A 22,034-nucleotide genomic window follows, 5' to 3' on the forward strand; every position below is an offset into this window, starting at 1 on the left:
TAGTTGTTTGATTGCTTAGATTAGGCATTTTAGTTTTAATTTTATTTAAATTTTGCTTCAGTATTTTCGAAAAAAATATAAATAAAAAATAGCACTAATATTTTTATTTAATTTCTGAAATTAAGTTTGGTGTCCCCTAGTTATTTTTATTTTAAATTTCCTATTTATTATTTTTATAATTTTTGAAATCTTTCGGCTTTAAGTATTTTGTTCTTTTATTTTATTTCTTTTACACAGGTTACCTCATTGGGAATTCTCTGCACTCTGACGTAGAGATTCCCATCTTTTCTTGTTTTCTGTTTGTTTATGTGCAGGAACAGAGACAAGGAACCTCTCTTAGACTTTGATCCTGAACCTGAAAATACTTTCAGGCGACGTTTGCAACAAACAAGACTTTACAGGGCTGCAGAATCCACTATGGATCCTAATAATGCTGTTAATGCCAATGTGGCAAATTCGAATGAGAATGAGCAACAAAGAAGAGTGCTTGGCTCTTACTCTACTCCTACTACAGATCTGTATGGAAAAAGCATTGTGGCGCCTCCTATGGTTGCGAACAACTTTGAGTTGAAGCCACAATTGGTCACCCTGATGCAACAAAATTGTCAGTATCATGGTCTTCCCCACGAAGACCCAAATCAATTTATTTCTAATTTTCTACATATTTGTGATACTGTGAAGACAAATGGAGTGAACCCAGAGGTGTACAAACTCATGCTCTTCCCGTTTGCTATGAGGGATGGAGCAAAGCTATGGCTAGATTCCCAACCCAAGAAGAGTTTGGATACTTGGGACAAGGTTGTTACTGAGTTTTTTACTAAATTTTTCCTACCAAAGAAGCTGACTAAGCTTAGGGTGGAGGTTCAGACCTTCAGGCAGAAGGATGGTGAAACCCTTTATGAAACTTGGGAGAGATACAAGCTACTGATTAGGCAATGTCCTCCGTACATGTTCTCCAAATGGACCCAACTAGATATCTTTTATGAAGGTTTGGGTAAAATGTCCAAGATGTGCTTAGATAATTCTGTAGGTGGTTCATTGCACAAGAAGAAGACACCGGAGGAGACTATTGAGCTGATTGAATTGGTTGCTAGCTACCAATATTTATACTCATCTAACAGTAATCCTGTGAACTCTGAGGCTCCTCAGAACAAGGGTGTTATGGAAGTAGAAGCTCTTAATGCTATTTTGGCTCAGAACAAGCTTATGTCTCAGCAAATAAATCTACTTACTCAGTGGACGGGTGGCATGCAAGTCTCAGCTATCAACACCCAAAATTCACCTCAGGAGGTCTCTTATGACATGACAGTGCAAAATGATAATTATGATTATGCTCAATCCTCTTCTAAACAGGTCAATTACGTGGGGAGTGCTCCTAGAAATTCCAACAATGATCCATACTCTAAGACCTACAATCAGGGGTGGAGAAATCACCCAAATTTTAGGTGGAGAGAGCAACCTCAGAGGCCACAAAATTTTAATAATAATTCTCAGGGTAGTTTCCAACAGAACAATCACAATAACCACCAGTTTCAGTCATCTCAGCAAGCAACTTCTCAGCCCCAGCAGAACAGTGATTTGGAAGCAATACTGGCAAATTTTAGACAGAAAACCAGAGCATCAATCAAGAACTTGGAGATTCCGATGGGTCAATTAGCCACAAAAGTTAATGAAATCGATGAGAGGACCACTAATAGCCTTCCTGGTAACACCATTCCAAATCCAAGAGAAGAATGCAAGGCTATCACCTTGATAAGTGGACAAGTGGCAAGTACAGAAGCACAAGTTAATGAGGATTCAGTTGAAAAAGAAGCTCCAGAAGAGAAGAAAGAAGAAGTAGAGCACGTCCCTCCAAAGCGTGCAGACAACCCATTCCTAGACTCTCTTGACACTTATCCTACATTGCCAAAGGCTCCTGAGTACAAGCCTAAAATGCCATATCCTTAGAGACTTCAAAAGGAGACCAAGGACAAGCAGTTTTCAAAGTTCTTGGAAGTCTTCAGAAAGTTGCAAATCAATATTCATTTTGCTAAGGTTTTGGAGCAAATGCCTCTCTATGTCAAGTTCATGAAGGAGCTATTATCAAAGAAGAAGCCTTTAAAGAGAGATGAGATAGTGGTCCTGACTAAGGAATGTAGTGCCATCATTCAGAATAACTTGCCAAGGAAGATGCCGGATCCAGGGAGCTTTCAAATTTTGTGCACCATTGGGAGCACAACCTTTGAGAAAGCATTATGTGATTTGGGAGCAAGCATCAATTTAATGCCCTTGTCTGTAATGAAGAAGTTGCAAATCCAAGAGGCACAACCTACAAGGATAGCAGTATAGATGGCAGACAAATTTATGAAGCCTGCATACGGATTGGTGGAAAATATCTTGGTCAAAGTGGGTAAGTTCTTCCTCCCAGTAGATTTTGTGATTCTTGATACGGGGGAGGATGAGAATGCCTCTATAATTCTAGGAAGACCGTTCCTAACCATTGGGAGAGCTCTAATTGATGTAGAAGTGGGTGAATTAGTGCTTAGAGTGCATAATGAGCAACTGGTCTTTCATGTCTTTAAGGATATACATTCAACAGGTGAAGAAGATAGGTGCATGCAGACTGAGCTTATTGATCCAAACCTTCAAGAACCCCCTGATGACAGACAGCAGAATCTGCAGCTCAAGCCTCCTTTGGTGACAATCAATAAAATTCCTCCTGATATCAAACCTAAGTTTGGTGTCGAGAATACATCATCCACCAAGGAGGAGGTTCCCAAAAAGAAGAAAATACCCAGGGGATGGAGAAACAAAAAGATCCCCACTGAAGGTTTCTCCCCAGGAATGAAGGTGGTGTTGACTAGGAATCCAGTTTGGATTTATACAATAAACAGAATCCTCTCTCTGGAGCATTGGTGCACGAAATTGTGATCTTTGGTAATGGCTCCAAAAACTTGGTGCTCTAATCTCAATTCATAATTTGTCACAACTTCGATACAACTAACCAGCAAGTGCACTGGGTCGTCCAAGTAATAAACCTTACGTGAGTAAGGGTCGATCCCACGGAGATTGTTGGTATGAAGCAAGCTATGGTCACCTTGTAAATCTCAGTCAGGCGGATATAAAATAGTTATGGAGTTTTCGAACATAAATAATAAAAGAAGGATAGAAATACTTATGTAAATCATTGGTGAGAATTTCAGATAAGCGCATAGAGATGCTTTCGTTCCTATGAACCTCTGCTTTCCTGCTGCCTTCATCCAATCAATCCTACTCCTTTCCATGGCTGGCTTTATGTAAGGGCATCACCGTTGTCAATGGCTACATCCCATCCTCTTGTGAAAATGGTCCAAATGCTCTGTCACAGCACGGCTAATCATCTGAGGTTCTCGATCATACTGGAATAGGATTCACCCTCCTTTTGCGTCTGTCACTACACCCAGCACTTGCGAGTTTGAAGCTCGTCACAGTCATTTAATCCCTGAATCCTACTTGAAATACCACATACAAGGTTTAGACTTTCCGGACTCTCATGAATGCCGCCATCAATCTAGCTTATACCACGAAGATTTTGATTAAGAGATCCAAGAGATACTCATTCAATCTAAGGTAGAACGGAAGTGGTTGTCAGGCACGCGTTCATAGGGAATGATGATGATTGTCACGTTCATCACATTCAGGTTGAAGTGCGAATGAATATCTTAGAAGCGGAATAAGTTGAATTGAATAGAAAAACAGTAGTACTTTGCATTAATCTTTGAGGAACAACAGAGCTCCACACCTTAATCTATGGAGTGTAGAAACTCTACCGTTAAAAATACATAAGTGAAAGGTCCAGGCATGGCCGAATGGCCAGCCCCCAAACGTGATCTCAGGATCAGAAATACAATCCAGGATCCAGGATGTCAAATACAATAGTAAGAAGTCCTATTTATAATAAACTAGCTACTAGGGTTTACAAAAGTAAGTAATTGATGCATAAATCCACTTCCGGGGCCCACTTGATGTGTGCTTGGGCTGAGCTTGAAGTCTACACGTGGAGAGGTCATTCTTGGAGTTGAACGCCAGCTTTTGTGCCAGTTTGGGCATTGAACTCCACTTTGCAACTTGTTTCTGGCGCTGGACGCCAGAATTGGGCAGAGAGCTGGCGTTGAACGCCAGTTTGCGTCATTTAAACTTGGGCAAAGTATGGACTATTATATATTTCTGGAAAGCCCTGGATGTCTACTTTCCAACGCAATTGGAAGCGCGCCATTTTGAGTTCTGTAGCTCCAGAAAATCCATTTTGAGTTCTGTAGCTCCAGAAAATCCATTTTGAGTGCAGGGAGGTCAGAATCCAACAGCATCGCAGTCCTTCTTCAACCTCTGAATCTGATTTTTGCTCAAGTCCCTCAATTTCAGCCAGAAAATACCTGAAATCATAGAAAAACACACAAACTCATAGTAAAGTCTAGAAATGTGAATTTAACATAAAAACTAATGAAAACATCCCTAAAAGTAACTAGATTCTACTAAAAACATACTAAAAACAATTTCAAAAAGCGTATAAATTATCCGCTCATCAAGCATATTAAGCTAAGTTATGGAGACACAAGAAAGAAGTTCAAAGTAAGGGGTGAAGAGCTGAGCCCCTATGATCCTCCTCCTTAGAGGAGCTGACCGTCAAGCTAGTGACGGTAAAGAAGCGCTTGTCGGGAGGCAACCCGATAATTTCGTATCCTTAGTTATTTTTCGTAGTAGTGATTTTCTTATTCATTTGATTTTTATTGAGTTTTTACTGTTTTTCTTTCATTTTATGTGTGTTCTGATCATGCAGTTATTTTAGAACAAGAACTAAACTCTTCGAAAAAAAGAAAAGCACATGATGCGCAAGCGTCACTAACGCGTACGCATCATATGTGTGTGCGTGAAAAATAAAATTTAACAGAGAGTTGGGCAGGAGTAGTGCTGGTGGTGTGCCTGGGACGTGTATGCGTCGCTTGCGTTTTCAGCAGTTCATGCGTACGCGTCCCCCACGCGTGTGCGTGACCCTGTAAATCGGCATAAATGAGTGTATGGCCAGAGAGTTATGATGGTGTGGGGCTGGAACTGTGCTGGGAGCATAAGCCCTATCACACGTATATGTCCCTGATGCGTGTGCGTCGTTTCTCCATCCTGGCCGTCCACGCGTACGCCGTTCCATTGTTGCAGCAAGTGTTATTGCTGCTCGATTTAGTCACACATCTTTAGTATGGTAAGCTATTCCTTGATTCAGTTTCAAACTTTAGTATGGTAAGCCATTTGATGGATTTATGCTGGTTGTTTGACTTGTTTATTTCATTGTTGCTGCCTTGCTGGTTGTTCTGTTGAATTACTAAAACTGCTTCTATTTTGTTTTGTTTTGTTTTGTTCTGTTGAATTACTGAAACCACTTCTGCTTGTGCTGCTCCTCTGCTCCTCTGGTCCCTGGTCCTCTGCCTCTACTGGTTTAGTTCATTTCGGCCGTTCTTCCTCCCCGGTAGTTCTCGGCGTTGTTGTTCCCTAGTTGCTGTGCGTCGCTTGGTTGCTGGTTTCTGGTTCATCTCGGCTGTTCTTCCTCTACAGCTGTTCTTTTTTCTTGTTTTAATTCGTCTTATGTTTTTCCTATAGCAGCTTTTTCATAGTGTTAGAAATAGTTAGAGCATAGCATCCATTGTTGGAAGCAAACAAAGAATTGGTGGAAGTGCACCCAGCTTAAGAAAAATCTGCGCCTCACTTACCCATGCAAAAAGGAGCCAACGCCGAGTAAGGTTTTCCCTGTCTTTGTGAGCCTGTGTTTTATTTTTTCCACTGTTGGTGAACTGATCATTGGAGACCTGATTTAATTGGCTATCTTTATATGCTTGACAGTTGAGTAGTTGCTTCCTCATATATTAAAAGATGATAGTATAGAGGGAATATATGATACTTTGAAGGAGTGTGCTGTCATTAGCAAATCAGCAGGGGGAATTGGTGTTTCTGTTTACAATATCTGTGCCACTGGCAGCTACATACGTGGAACAAATGGGACATCCAATGGTATTGATCAAAGGGGAGGCAAGAGGAAAGGTAATAGTTTATCCATGTTCTATAACTTCCATTTCTAACTGTGTTAATAATGTTACGTTTGTAGGAAGAGCATCGTGTGAGAGATCTATTTTACGCACTTTGGGTGCCTGATCTCTTTATGGAAACAAATACAACTATTGCTTTTATGAATAGAATGTTTCAATGAGGTATAGGTTTGAATTTGTATCCCCTTTGTCTGCAAAAGATAAGGACTGAATCTGATGTCTAAATTTTTAAATGTTTTCTGCTGCTTATTTTGTTTGTTTACATCTAGGTTTCTTGTGGTGGACTGGATGAGTCTATTTTACTAATTAAGAGATATCAACAATTCTCACATTATCCTTGTTACAACTTACACGACGAGATGTTTCAAAAGTTCAATTTTGATACGGAATGGGCTGTCATACTTATATCAAAGATTACAAATGATGAGGATATCCCAATTAAGGGTGATGCCATTGTGAAGCAGGTTATAATCTACTTATTAACATTATCATTCATTAGGATATATTTGATTTTGGAAACAGGGAAGATGTTTGAACCTGTGCTTTTTTACTCATCTTCTCATATAATGACAATTCTTCTTTCATGCTACACAGTGGCATCACATATGTATAACTCTTGGGGTTGCAAATCAATGCAGAAAAAGTTCTTCTTCAGCATAAGAAAGAGCCTAGTTGAATTTGATGAAGTATTGGAGGTATGTTATGAGGAGACATTTTAAAGACATAGTTGGTTAAGTAATTACTTTGTAGCTTGTTGTCATAATATTCTTGGTTGATTCAAATTGGTGAAAGTTTGTTTTGCCAAATTAGGCTTATTATTATTTTTGACTAAAAGTGAATGGAAAAAATTGTAATTAGTGTTATATCTTGTTTCTAATTTTTGTTTTGATTTTTCTCATTTACAGGAGTACAAAAATAGTGACAACATGCTACCTAAAGGATTCAAGAATATTTTGATTTATAGAGACACTAATCTATGTTAGAACTTTTAACTTTTGGTTGAACTAGTGCAAGACATATAACTTGTAGAACTAATCAATGTACTCACTAATGTTATTTTGTTTTAAAGCAATTTTAGCTAAATGAGACATGTTTGAATTATGTATGTTTTTACATATTATATAAATGTAGACTTGCTTAGTAAAATAGTTAATATATTAGTTAATTAAAAAAATAATTTAGTAAATTATGCATGCAATTTATATTAAAAAAAGATTGTTACAAAATAATTATTTTGCTTTTGTAACTAAAAAAAAATGTTACAAAATCAAGTTACATTTTGTAACAAAATTTTATGATAGGAAAAAATAGATTGTCACCAAAAATACTTTGAAGATCAAAATTTGTTACCACTTTTGTAACGACTTCTGTTTTTTTGTATCAGAAAAATTTATTACAAAATATCATTTTGAATTGTAATAGTTCCGTTTTTTGTTACAAAAACTTTTTGTAACGGGACATACTGCAATGGCCCATTTTTTTCTTACAAAATCCTTTTGTTTCAAAATTTTGATTTTTTGTAACAATTTTTTTTGTTACAAATATTAATTTTTCTTGGAGTAATATGACCCGAATCGGTTTTTTTTTTTTTTAATGAAAATGACGTCACTAAACACCCCCATCCCCAAGTTGCCCTAAAGCGGATCATCCCCATCCCTAAGTTCGTTCAATGTCTCTCTTCTTTTTCTAGTCTCGTCTCTTTTCTTGCCACTCTCTCATTCGCCTTTAAGCTCTCGCACAGTCGCACTCATTGACTCGGACTCGGCGGACTCAAGCTTGTCGCCATGGCCTGTGTCGTCATTGTCTATCACCCAATCACGACCTTCTCTACATTTGCTTCGCCAGCGCAAAAGCATACCAAACCAGCATCTGGTCCCTCGGGTGGTGGTGGTCGTCATCTTCTTGTTCCGCTGTCAGTTCAATTGGTCAGCTTCCTTAACCATCAATTGGTCCTTAGGCAAGTGAGCTTCCTTTGCCCTGTTCTTTCTTTTTCAATTTTATCATAGTTAATTTGTTGTTGAAAATTATCAATGAGCTAAATTTGTTGCTGTAAGTTGAATTTGTTGCTGAATATATCGCTGAACAAATTTTTTGTTGTTGGAAAACATTTTGAATTGATTAAGCATTTTATTGTGACAGATGAGTATGATGGAATACCTATCATTTATTCCTTTTAAATTGTTGCTCTAAGTTGAATTTGTTGTTGAATATCACTTAGCTAAATCTTTTATTATTGTAATTCTTTTATGGTTTAATTATTCTGCAGATCTCTATAGTTTTATCAAAATTTCAATTAGGTCCCTATACTTTTTTCTTTTCAATTGGGTCCCTATCCCACTTAATTTTTTTTCAATTAAGTCCCTGTCGTTACAAAAACATTTAAAATAACAGAATATTCTATTAAAAAATAGAATATTCCAAAGTATAGTGTATTAGACTCAATTAAGACATCTAAATATTTTCTAAATTCCTAAATTACCCTTTTCTTTTCCATCTTCAATGCTTCTTCAGTACTAATTCATTCCATATCATAATCCTTGACCTTCTCTGACTCATGACCCTCTACCAATGTCCTGTTTTCACCACCAATCCCTGTCGAAACCACCACCATTACCGCAAAGCTCTCTGACAACCTCTACATATCAAATCTAGTAGTAGTTCTAGTCACCACACTCTCCACCACCGAACCACGATCACACTCTTTATTACCATTGCCTGCCACCACCACAACCACCACCTAGAACTTCCTCTTCCACCGCCACACCCCCAACCTTCTCCTCCTTGACCCTGGCAAGCCCAAAATTCCCAATGTTAGCCATAAACTCAGAATCCAACAAAATATTTACTCGGTTTAATGTCACCGTGAATCACTAGAGGGTCACAACAATGGTGCAAGTACTCTAACTCTTTGGCCACCGAAACAACAATTTCGAGGCGCATTATCGAGTTCATAAGCTCGGGACACTTGAGGCGCCATTTCTGGCTGTGCGTCGCACGTCAACGTCGTGTTGGGTGGTTTTGTCGCTGTGGACATCATCGTCTTCCTCAGCTGGTTTTGTTCCCCACCACGTACAATCGCCAGCGTTCAGAGCTCGTGTTTCACATTCAGGTAGGTTGGTTCCTGAATCAGAAGCTCCAATTGCAGATCTGGAATTGTTGTTGTGATTTGAATTTGTCGTGGTTTTGTTACCGACGAGTTGCTCTTTTCCCGTCCATTGTCGGTGTCAGTCTCTGAATATTCTAATGTGGTATGAGTTCAGTTGGATGAATTAGAGAAGGATTTATGTTGAAATTCCCTATAAAAAGTGCATATAAGGTTTAGAATTCTATGAATGTAGTAGTAGAAATATAAATTTTAATTAGAGGCCACTTCTGGCAATAGAATTGAAAGCTATCCGTACTCTGATTGAACGCACGTTACAAGTTCTAATGCATACTAATTTCTTTGTGCTGCTGCTGGTTTTTGACTTTATTATTATTGGGTGGAACTGTGTTGCACATGCTGCATTAGGTCGTACCACTAGAGTGTCATCGGTGTACTCTCCTTTAAACTCCTTAAGCTTTTACTTCACACTCTCCTTTAGCTTCGCCGCACCATCGGTGGTGAAATTCGCATTGAAAGCACGATCCCCACCCCTTCTGCTATGTAGAAAGGGAGCTTGTTGGTAGAGGGAGGATGGTGACGAAGGAGGAGGGTGAGGAGATGGTGAACGAGGTGGGGGAAGTGGTAGAGGATGGTAAAGGTGAAAATTATAAGTGTAGTGTATGGGTAAATAAGTAAATTTATTAGTGAATTGAATTTGTTGCTAAAAATTATGACCAAGATGAATTTATTGCTGTAAGAATAGATGGTTTCTGTGTAGAAACTCAGTGTTAGTCTTAGCCTTTAATTGTAATAATAAGAGTTGATTTAATATTGAATATTGACAATTACATAGGGAATATTATAATATTGGTATAATGGTATGTATTTGATGTATTGATTTATAAATTAGTTGAATTTATGTTTTTGATTAGTTTGTTGATGCGTGAGCGTCTTTCCTATCTTTTCCTAGTGAATTTGCATTTAAATTTTTGAGTTTAATCAATAATTAATTATCTTTTAGCCACTATGGATGCTACTTTGAGTCTTGTGCAATTCTGTTTATTTTAGGTATCATTCGAATGGATTTGATGGAGTTTCTGCAAGAGAAAGAGAAGAAACCAAGGAGCGACGCGTGCACGTGCCTGACGCGTACGCATGATTCGGAGTTGTCCATGGCGACGCGTGCGCGTACCTGACGCGTACGCGTAAAAAGCGGAGTTGCTCATCGACGCGTGCACGTACCTGACGCGTACGCTTGACATGCGCCACATGCAGAATTCGCAGAAAACGCTGGGAGCGATTTCAGGCCGAGTTTTGACCCAGTTTTCGGCCCAGAAACACAGACTAGAGCCAGGGGATAGCAGAGACTCAAGGGAGATTCACACAAGAATGGTTATGCCCACTCCAAATTAGGCGTGGACCCTACGATGCAAGTGGTCCCCATCCATCAATTGAAGACATGCCATAAGCAGAAATTAATTTTGATTTAATCTTTAATTTTTATTTAAAAATAGAAAAATATATTATTTTAGTTTTAGAAGATAGATTTTAAATTTAGTAGGATTAGATATAAAGGGGGATTGGAATTATTCCACAGGGGATTCCATTCTACAACTACCAAAATACATTTTATCAGAATCCTTATTTTTCTCTCTGAACCATGAGCAACTAAACCTCCACTATTAAGGTTAGGTGCTCTGTCTATTTGTATGGATTGATTCTATTGTTTTCTTTATTTTAATTCATGTACTGATTTATAATTCAAGAATTATTTTCGTTCTTTATTTTATGAATTTGGGTGGAACGGAAGTATGACCCATGTTCTAATTGAGTTCTTGTAAAACTTGAAAAAACTCTTTACTTGAACAACAGCTTGAAAACAAATTCTCCTAAATTTTAAATTATCTGGATTTAACGAGATACGTAACATATAATCCTTTTATATTTGGGTAATTAGAGTTTTTGTGGCATAATAAACAAGAATTAAGCTTCACCTTCTAATTGGAATTAATTGACCAAGAAATTGGCAGTTGATGAATTTTAGAGGAGACTAGAAAGGTCTAAGGAATTAGGGTCTAGTCACATACAGTTTGCCATTAATTAAATCTTGCATGATTAGAATAAATTAATAAAAAAAGTTAATCAGGAAAATAGATATTTCTGAAGCCTTAACTGTTTCTCCATACTTTATTCCCAACTTATTTACTTGCCTTTCTTTAATATTCTTTCTATTGTTTAATGTCTTTGAACTCTCAAACATTATTTTCTATTTGCCTAACTAATTAAATTAATCAACCATTATTGCTTAATCCATCAATCCTCGTGGGATCGACCCTCACTCACCTGAGGTATTACTTGGTACGACCCGGTGCACTTGCCGGTTAGATTGTGGATTATAAAATTTCGCACCAAGTTTTTGGCGCTGTTGCCGGGGATTGATAGTGATTAACAACTATCAGTTGTTTGATTGCTTAGATTAGACGTTTTAGTTTTATTATTTTTTTTAATTTTTGCTTAGTATTTTCAAAATTTTTTTATAAATAAATAGCACTAATATTTTTCCTTAATTTATGAAATTAAGTTTGGTGTCATCTAGTTAATTTTATTTTAATTTCCTTGTTTATTTTCCCTTTTAATTTTCAAATTTTCTGTCTAATTTCAGTTATCATTTTTGAAATTTATTTATTTATTTTATTTAGTATTTTTATTTTATTATTTTACACAGGTTATCTCACAGGGACTTCTCTGCACTCTGACGTAGAGAATTCCATATTTTCTTGTCTTCTGTTTGTTTATGTGCTGGAACAGAGATAAGGAACATCTCTTAGACTTTGATCCTGAACCTGAAAGAACTCTCAGACAGCATTTGCAACAAGCAAGACTTTGCAAGGCTACAGAATCCACTATGAATCACAATAATGCTATTAATACCAATGTGGCAAATCCGAATGGGAATGAAGAACAAAGGTGAGTGCTTGGCTCTTACTCTGCTCCTACTGCAGATCTTTATGGAAAAAGCATTGTGGTGTCTCCTATAGTTGCGAACAATTTTGAGTTGAAGCCACAATTGGTCACCCTGGTGCAACAAAACTGCCAGTATCATGGTCTGCCCCACAAAGACCCAAATCAATTTATTTCTAACTTTCTACAGATTTGTGATACTGTAAAGACAAATAGAGTGAACCCAGAGGTGTACAAACTCATGCTCTTCCCGTTTGCTCTGAGGAATGGAGCAAAGCTATGGCTAGATTCTCAAACCAATGAGAGTTTGGATGCTTGGGACAAGGTTGTTACGGAGTTTCTTACTAAATTTTTTCCACCAAAGAAGCTGACTAAGCTTAGGGTGGAGGTTCAGACCTTCAAGCAGAGGGATGGTGAAACTCTTTATGAAACTTGAGAGAGGTACAAGCTACTGACTAGGCAATGCCCTCCGGACATGTTCTCTAAATGGACCCAACTAGACATCTTTTATGAAGGCTTGGGTGAAATGTCCAAGATGTGCTTAGATAATTCTGCAGGTGGTTCTTTACACAAGAAGAAGACACCGGAGGAGACTATTGAGCTGATTGAATTAGTTGCTAGCAACCAATATTTATACTCATCTAATAGAAATCTTGTGAACTCTGAGGCTCCTCAGAAGAAGGGTGTTATGGAAGTAGAAGCTCTTAATGCTCTTCTTGCTCAGAAAAAGCTTATGTCTCAGCAAATAAGTCTACTTACTCAACAGATGGGTGGCATGCAAGTCTCAACTATCAACACCCAAAACTCACCTCAAGAGGTCTCTTATGACATGACAGATAATTTTGTGCAAAATGATAATTATGACTATTCTCAATGCTCTTCTGAACAGGTCAATTACATGGGGAGTGGTCCTAGAAATCCCAACAATGATCCATATTCTAAAACATACAATCAGGGGTAGAGAAATCACCCAAATTTTGGGTGGAGAGACCAATCTCAGAGACCTCAGAATTTCAACAATAATTCTCAGGGCGGCTTCCAACAGAACAATTACAATAACCGCCAATTTCAGTCTCAGCAACAACAACCACCTCAACAGGCAAACTCTAAATCCCAAGAAGATTCTAATTAGGAGATGATGAGGAGTTTCATGCAGGAAACCAGAGCCTCCATTAGAAACTTGGAGGTGCAAATGGCCCAACTGAGCAAGCAAATACCTGAGAGGTCTGCAAGTATATTTCCAGGTGATACAGTGGTGAACCCAAGAGAAGATTGCAAGGTTATTCAATTGAGAAGTGGTAAAACAGCTGGCTCTGAGACAAGGGCCAATGAAGAGCTAGTTGAAAAGAAAGCTCCAGAGGAGAAGAAGGAAGAAGTGGAGCATGCCCCTCCAAAGCGTGCAGACAACCCGTTCCCTGACTCTATTGACACATCCTACATTGCCAAAGGCTCCTGAATACAAGCCAAAAATGCCATATCCTCAGAGACTTCAGAAGGCTTCCAAAGAAAAGTAATTCTCTAAATTTTTAGATGTCTTCAAGAAGCTACAGATCAACATTCCTTTTGCAGAGGCTCTTGAGCAAATGCCCCTGTATGCTAAATTTATGAAAGAATTATTGACTAACAAGAGGAATTGGAAGGAGCAAGAAACCGTGGTGTTAACCAAGGAATGCAGTGCTATTATTCAACATAAACTTCCTGAGAAAATGCAAGATCCAGGGAGTTTTGTGATTCCTTGCACCATTGGAGATGTCACTATTCAGTGAGCTTTATGTGATCTTGGAGCTAGCATCAATCTTATGCCACTTTCAGTGAGGAAAAAGCTTCAAACTGAGGAGGTAAAACCCACTCGTATTTCTCTTCAACTTGCTGATCTTTCTATTAAATTACATGTGGGTGTTGTTGAGGATTTACTTGTGAAAGTAGGACCATTTATTTTTCCTGCTGGTTTTGTTATATTAGACATGGAAGAGGATGTAAAATCATCTATTATTCTTGGTAGACCCTTTTTAGCTACAGGAAGAGTTCTGATTGATGTGCAAAAGGGTGAATTAACCCTGAGGGTAAATGAAGAACATGTAGTCCTTAATGTTTTTGAAGCTCTCAAGCACCCTAATGATTCTGAAGGGTGTATGAGAATTGATGTTGTTGAACCACTTGTTCAAGAAGTACTGGAAGCTGAGGCACTTGATGATATTCTGGATCCTATTTCTGAGTATGGATTAGTTGAAGTTGATAATTCACCACCCCAGAAGGCTATGGTTCACACGCCTAAAGCAGAGGAGGAAGCCCCCAAGCTTGAGCTCAAACCTTTACCTCCTTCTCTGAAATATGTGTTCTTGGGTGAAAATGATTCCTATCCTGTGATTATTAGCTCTTCCCTGAAGCCTGAAGAGGAAGAGGTGCTGATTATAGTGCTCAGGAGCCATAAAACAGCTCTTGGGTGGACCATTAGTAACTTGAAAGGGATTAGTCCAACCAAGTGTATGCACAAGATCCTCCTTGAAGATAATGCTAAACCAGTTGTGTAACCACAAAGGAGACTCAATCCAACCATGAAAGAGGTGGTCCAAAAAGAGGTAATGAAACTATGGGAAGTATGTATTATTTACCCTATTTCTGACAGTCATTGGGTAAGTCCTGTGCAGGTAGTTCCCAAGAAAGGAGGGATGACAGTGATCAAGAATGAAGAGAATGAGCTTATTCCTACAAGAACCGTCACAGGATGGAGAATATGTATAGATTATGGGAGGCTCAACACTGCTACCAGGAAGGATCACTTCCCCCTGCCGTTCATTGATCAGATGCTTGAGAGGTTAGCTGGTCATACTTTTTACTGTTTTCTAGATGGATATTCTGGATATAATCAAAATGCAGTGGACCCTCAAGATCAAGAGAAGACATCATTCACATGCCCCTTTGGAGTATTTGCCTACAGGAGAATACCTTTTGGACTTTGCAATGCTCCAGCAACTTTTCAGAGGTGTATGCTTTCAATTTTTTCTGATATGGTTGAAACGTTCATTGAGGTATTTATGGATGACTTTTCTATTTTTGGTAATTCTTTTGAATCTTGCCTTAAGCATTTATCTCTTGTCTTGAAACGATGTCAAGAATCAAACCTTGTTTTAAATTGGGAAAAATGTCATTTTATGGTTACAGAAGGTATTGTTCTTGGACACCGGATTTCAAGTAAGGGGATTGAGGTTGACAGAGCAAAGGTGGAGGTAATTGAAAAATTACCATCACCAACTAATGTTAAGGCAGTCAGGAGTTTCTTGGGTCATGCAGGATTTTATAGAAGATTTATAAAGGATTTTTCTAAAATTGTTGAACCATTAAGCAACCTGTTGGTTGCTGATGTTCCTTTGTCTTTGATTCTGATTGCCTGCATGCTTTTGAAACTCTGAAAGCAAACCTTACCTCTGCTCCCATCATAGCTCCCCCTGACTGGGATTTATCATTTGAATTAATGTGTGATGCTAGTGACTTTGCTATAGGAGCTGTTTTAGGACAAAGGCATGGTAAGCTTGTACATGTCATTTACTATGCCAATCGTGTGTTAAATGATGCCCAAAAGAATTACACAACTATAGAAAAGGAATTATTAGTTGTTATGTATATTGTTGATAACTTTAGGTCTTATTTACTTGGTTCTAAGGTTATTGTTTACACTGACCATGCTGCTTTGAAGTACCTTCTAACCAAGCAGGACTCTAAACCAAGATTAATCAGATGGGTGTTACTCCTTCAGGAGTTTGATATTGAGATAAAAGGCAGAAAAGGGTTAGAAAATCAAGTAGCTGACCATCTCTCCAGAATTGAGCCTGAAGCAGGAGTACAATCACCCACAGCTGTGACTGAGACGTTTCTGGATGAGCAATTGTTCCTCATTCAGCAAGCTCCATGGTTTGCAGACATTACAAATTATAAGGCCATGAATTTTATTCCAAGGGAGTACAGTAAGCAACAAGTGAAGAAGCTATTGACTGATGTAAAGTACTACATTTGGGAGGAACCATACCTTTTTAAAAGGTGTTCAGATGGTATCATCCAGAGATGTGTCCCAGATGAAGAAAAATAGCAGATTCTTTGACACTGTCATGGTTCTAAGTATGGAGGCCACTTTGGTGGTGAAAGGACAGCCACAAAGGTCCTTCAGAGCGGGTTTTACTGGCTGACTCTCTTCAGAGACTCAAGAGCATTTGTGAAGCACTGTGACAGATGTGAAAAAGCCACAAATCTCCCTACCAACCATGAAATGCCACAGCAGGGATTCTTGAGATTGAGTTGTTTGATGTGTGGGGTATTGATTTCATGGGACCTTTTCCACCTTCACATTCAAACAACTATATTCTAGTGGCAGTTGATTATGTGTCCAAGTGGGTGGAAGCTGTGGCTCTACCCACCAATATGCCAAGGTGGTAATGAGTTTTCTTCAGAGATATATCTTTAGCCGGTTTGATCTCCCAAGGACACTCATTAGTGATGGTGAAAGCCACTTCTGTAACAGACAGCTGGACTCACTTCTGCAGAGATATGGAGTCCGTCATAAAGTGGCAACCCCCTATCATCCTTAGACAAGTGGATAGGTTGAAGTTTCCAACAGGGAACTCAAGAGGATTCTAGAGAAGACCGTCAGTGTTTCAAGAAAGGACTGGTCTAGGAAGCTTGATGATGCTCTCTGGACATACCGGACAGCTTACAAGACTCCTATTGGCATGTCCCCTTATCAGTTGGTCTATGGCAAAGCCTGTCACTTGCCAGTTGAGCTGGAGCATAAAGCTTACTAGGCAATCCGATATCTGAATCTTGATTCAAAAGCTGCAGGAATCAAGCGAATGCTTCAGTTGAATGAGCTTGATGAATTCAGATATTCGGCTTATGAGAATGCCAAGCTCTATAAGGAGAGAACCAAGTTACTGCATGACAAGAAGATTGCCATCAGAGTCTTTGAGCCAGGACAGAGAGTGCTTCTGTATAATTCTAAGCTCAAACTCTTTCTCGGGAAGCTGAAATCCCGGTGGTCAGGACCGTTTGTGGTTACCAGAGCTTCATCATATGGTTATGTGGAAATACAAGAAAACAATTCTGACAGGAAATTTACAGTTAATGGCCAGAGGTTGAAGCACTATCTTGGAGGCGAGATCGATCGACAGAGGTCCGCTCATCTGCTAAATTAGCAGAACTGACCGTCAAGCTAGTGACGTTAAAGAAGCGCTTGTCAGGAGGCAACCCGATAATTTCATATCCTTAGTTATTTTTCGTAGTAGTAGTTTTCTTACTTATTTGATTTTTATTGAGTTTTTACTATTTTTCTGATCATGCAGCTATTTTTATAACAGGAACCGAATAAATAAAAAAATGAGCACATGATGCGCAAGCGTCGCTGACGCGTACACGTCATATGTGTGCGTGAAAAATAAAATTTGACAGAGAATTGAGCAGGAGTGCGGCTGGAACTGTGCTGGGCGCATAAGCTGCGTCACGCATACGCGTCCCTGACGCGTGCACGTCGTTTGCGCAAATGGCCACCCACGCGTACGCGTGACCCTGAAAAACGGCGTCAATAAGTGTTTGGGCAGAGAGTTGTGCTGGTGTGGGGCTGGAACTGTGCTGGGCGCACAAGCCCTATCACGCGTACGCGTCCCTGACGCGTGTGTATCGTTTTCCCATCCTGGCTGTCCACGCATCCGCGTCACTTGGAAATTGCGCGATCCACGCGTACGCGTGCCTTACGCGTACGCGTCGCATGCGACGCCCAAATTTAAAACTCTCAGCGCCTGATTTCAAATCATCCACCCCCCAATCCTAATTCTCTCTTGTTCTTTTATCCTTTTATTCTTCTTTTATCTTACTATTTGTTTTTGTTTTCAGTTCTTCTTTGCTTGAGAACAAGCAAACCTTTAAGTTTGGTGTTATCGCTACGCTTATGGCTTTTTTGCTTATTTTAATAGCACCAAAGGGAGATGAATGTTCTTCATGGAGGAATAAGATGGCCACTAGCATAACTGAGGTGGTTGAGTTCCCTTCATTGTATTTCTCTTCCGTTCTTATTTTGTTGTTTTCTGTTTTCTGTTGCTTTGATTGCCTGCATGGTCTTTAGTACTTTTAGTTCTTAGAATTAGTTTCATTCTATTATTTGTCTCATGTACCGCTCACTGAAATTGAATCTAAAAAGAAAAAGAAAAAAAAGAAGTGATATATTGCATGAGAAATTGAGTTTATATTGAAGAGTAGTCTTATTCACTCAAATGTGGTGGTATTTTCTGTGACTCTGAATACATGACATGAACAGTGCATATTTAAATTTGAATCAAAGAATGTTGATGTACAAGAAACAGAAATTTAGATAATTATTATGACTTCTCTGAAATAAACAAAAATTTAATCCTTGAAGCAAAAGAGACAGCAAAAAAAAAAAGAAGAGAAGATATAAAAGCAAGGTCCAAGGCTCTGAGCATCAATGACTAGGGAGGTCAGACATGATTAAAAGCTCAAAGAGTTATTTTCCTAGTCACATGCTTGTGGTGTTCTTGTGTCAAGTAATCCTTGAGACAAAACATTTAGAGTCGAGATCAATTGCAATTAGCAGAGTATGCCAAAGGCTTTGAGCACCACTATCTGGGAGTAACTGAAAGAAAAATCAGAACTTAAAGAGAGTTCCCCAGTTAAGTGCTTGTAGTGTTTCTATGTCAAGTGAAGCTTGAGACAAAACATTTAAAGGCACGGCTTGGCTCAAGGTGCAAAGCACCAAGGACAAGAAAAATTGTTGTGTTCAAGGGTTAAATTGAGTTACAAAAGATCAGAGAATTCATAATATTATCCGGATTCTAATTCCGAATGACACTGACATCCTTCTGATTCAAAGGAGAGTGAGATGCCAAAACTATTCAAGATTGCAGTTGTAAACCCCACTATAAGAAGAGACATGAGCTTAATCAAACTCTCCTTCTCATGCAAATTCACATTTTAAGCTTATATTAATTTGGTTGCTTGAGGACAAGCAACAATTCAAGTTTGGTGTTGTGATGCGTGAGCATCTTTCCTATATTTTCCTAGTGAATTTGCATTTAAATTGTTGAGTTTAACCAAGAATTAATTATCTTTTAGCCACTATGGATGCTACTTTGAGTCTTGTGCAATTCTGTTTATTTTAGGTAGCATTCGGATGGATTTGATGGAGTTTCTGCAAGAGAAAGAGAAGAAACCAAGGAGCTGACCAGCAAGGAGCGACGCGTGCGCGTGCCTGACGCGTACGCGTGAAAAGCAAAGTTGCTCAGCGACGCGTGGGCGTACCTGACGCGTACGCGTGACACGCGAAGAAGACCATCGACGCGTACGCGTGATTGACGCGTACGCGTGACATGCGCCACATGCAGAATTCGCAGAAAATACTGGGGGCGATTTCAGGCCGAGTTTCGACCCAGTTTTCAGCCCAGAAACATAGAGTAGAGCCAGGGGATAGCAGAGACTCAAGGGAGATTCACACAAGAATGGTTATGCCCACTCCAAATTAGGCATGGACCCTACGAAGCAAGTGGTCTCCATCCATCAATTAAAGACATGCCATAAGCAGAAATTAATTCTGATTTAAACTTTAATTTTTATTTAAAAATAGGAAAAGATATTATTTTAGTTTTAGAAGATAGATTTTAAATTTAGTAGGATTAGATATAAAAAGGGGATTGGAATTATTCCACAAGGGATTCCATTCCACAACTACCAAAATACATTTTATCAGAATTCTTATTTTTCTTTCTGAACCATGAGCAACTAAACCTCCACTTTTAAGGTTAGGAGCTCTGTCTATTTATATGGATTGATTCTATTGTTTTCTTTATTTTAATTCATGTACTGATTTATAATTCAAGAATTATTTTTGTTATTTATTTTATGAATTTGGGTGGAACGGAAGTATGACCCATGTTCTAATTGAGTTCTTGTAAAACTTGGAAAAGCTCTTCACTTGAACAACAGCTTGAAAACAAATTCTCCTAAATTTTAAATTATCTGGATTTAACGAGATACGTGACATATAATCCTTTTATATTTGGGTAATTAGAGTTTTTGTGGCATAATTGGAATAAATTGACCAAGGAATTGGCAGTTGATGAATTTTAGAGGAGACTAGAAAGGTCTAAGGAATTAGGGTCTAGTCACATACAGTTTGCCATGAATTAAATCTTGCATTATTAGAATAAATTAATAAAAAAAGTTAATCAGGAAAATAGATATTTCTGAAACCTTAACTGTTTCTCCATACTTTATTCCCAACTTATTTACTTGCCTGTCTTTAATATTCTTTCTATTGTTTAATGTCTTTGAACTCTCAAACACTATTTTCTGTTTGCCTAACTAAGTAAATTAATCAACTATTGTTGTTTAATCCATCAATCCTCGTGGGATCGACCCTCACTCACCTGAAGTATTACTTGATACGACCCGGTGTACTTGCCGGTTAGATTGTGGATTATAAAATTCCACACCATTTGTTAATCATTAATTTATTGACTGTATTACGTTTTGCTCCCGTGTTCATTTAAATTGAGAAAGCATTTTATATTAGTGACTAATTTATTATCTATGTTTGCATCGTTAGTTATGTAACTTATATCTACAAGTTGATATTTGATTGTTATTATTAATATATTTGTGAAAACATGTATTTTAACTTTTGATTTTATTTTTTTATAATTTTATAATTTTAATTATGACCTAGTCAGTCGAGTGAATCAGGCCACCAGTTAAATCAGTGATTCACTAGTTAAACTAGTGATCCAATCATATGACAGGGTCAATTATCAACTCAATTCTAAAAATTATAATGAATACTATCCAATTTAGATCTACTCTATATGTTTTTGTTGTTTGTGCTCCAATAGTTGTTTTAACAACAAATTAATATTTCAAAACTTTAAAACTAGACAGATTAGTCATATCCACTAACAATATCAACCCGTTTTTGATAAAAAGACTTAATGAATTTAACAAAAACAAATATCAGAAACTTATTTAACAAACGTGGTTTATCACAAAGTTTTCAAGAATATTTAATTTTATTCCGCAATTTCGGACGTCAAGTAAGTTTATTCAAAATTGGTCAATCAACTCAACTTTTATTTTGTTATTTTTACTTACTAATTACTATACTCATTCCAGAATTTATTTGTTTTTTCATTCAAATATTATTACCAAAATTTTGATTAAAATGTTCAATTATAATAATTTTTTATGCTAACCATGTCAGGATAATTGTAGGATTTGGAGTAAGACTCAAGATCAGACACAATTTTTGTGTCTTAATTTGTTTATTTGCACTTTGTATTATATTTTCAACTAAACACGCTATATAAACCTAAAAACTATACTGTTATTAAAATACCAGATCACATTTAAATTTATATTATCTATTATTATGATAGTTTTTTCTGCAACTGTTATCTCAATTACAGTATTTTTTATTGCAGGCTTGTCACGTCTTCTCACGCAGATCCTTCTTCTAATTAGTTATTTGATTATATGATATGATATCCAATGAAATTTATTAATTAAATTTGATTTAACCCCTCAAATAATTGCATCCTACCTTCTTCATACATATGCTTTTATATCAAACCCAATAATTGTTTCGGATGATGATTTTCAGACATTATTATTCCAATTATTCACCGAAAGTGGAGATTTTCTGTTGGGCATGCAGCAATATTATTATTGATAATGCACATGGCTTTTGTAGTTTTCTATAATCATAATTTTGATTATAGATAGAATAAGAATTTTGATTAAAGAACCAACTTTTCTTTAACTAATATTCGGTTAAAGAAAAAGAAAGAGAAAGAAAAAGAGAAATGTTCTAGAATATTGGCCCAAAAAATTAGGTCTAATATTTTCCTAATTTGATTTAGAATAACTGAATTTTAAGACCTATTTGTGCC

This window comes from Arachis ipaensis, chromosome B02 (assembly GCF_000816755.2).
Source record: "Arachis ipaensis cultivar K30076 chromosome B02, Araip1.1, whole genome shotgun sequence".
NCBI lineage: Eukaryota > Viridiplantae > Streptophyta > Magnoliopsida > Fabales > Fabaceae > Arachis > Arachis ipaensis.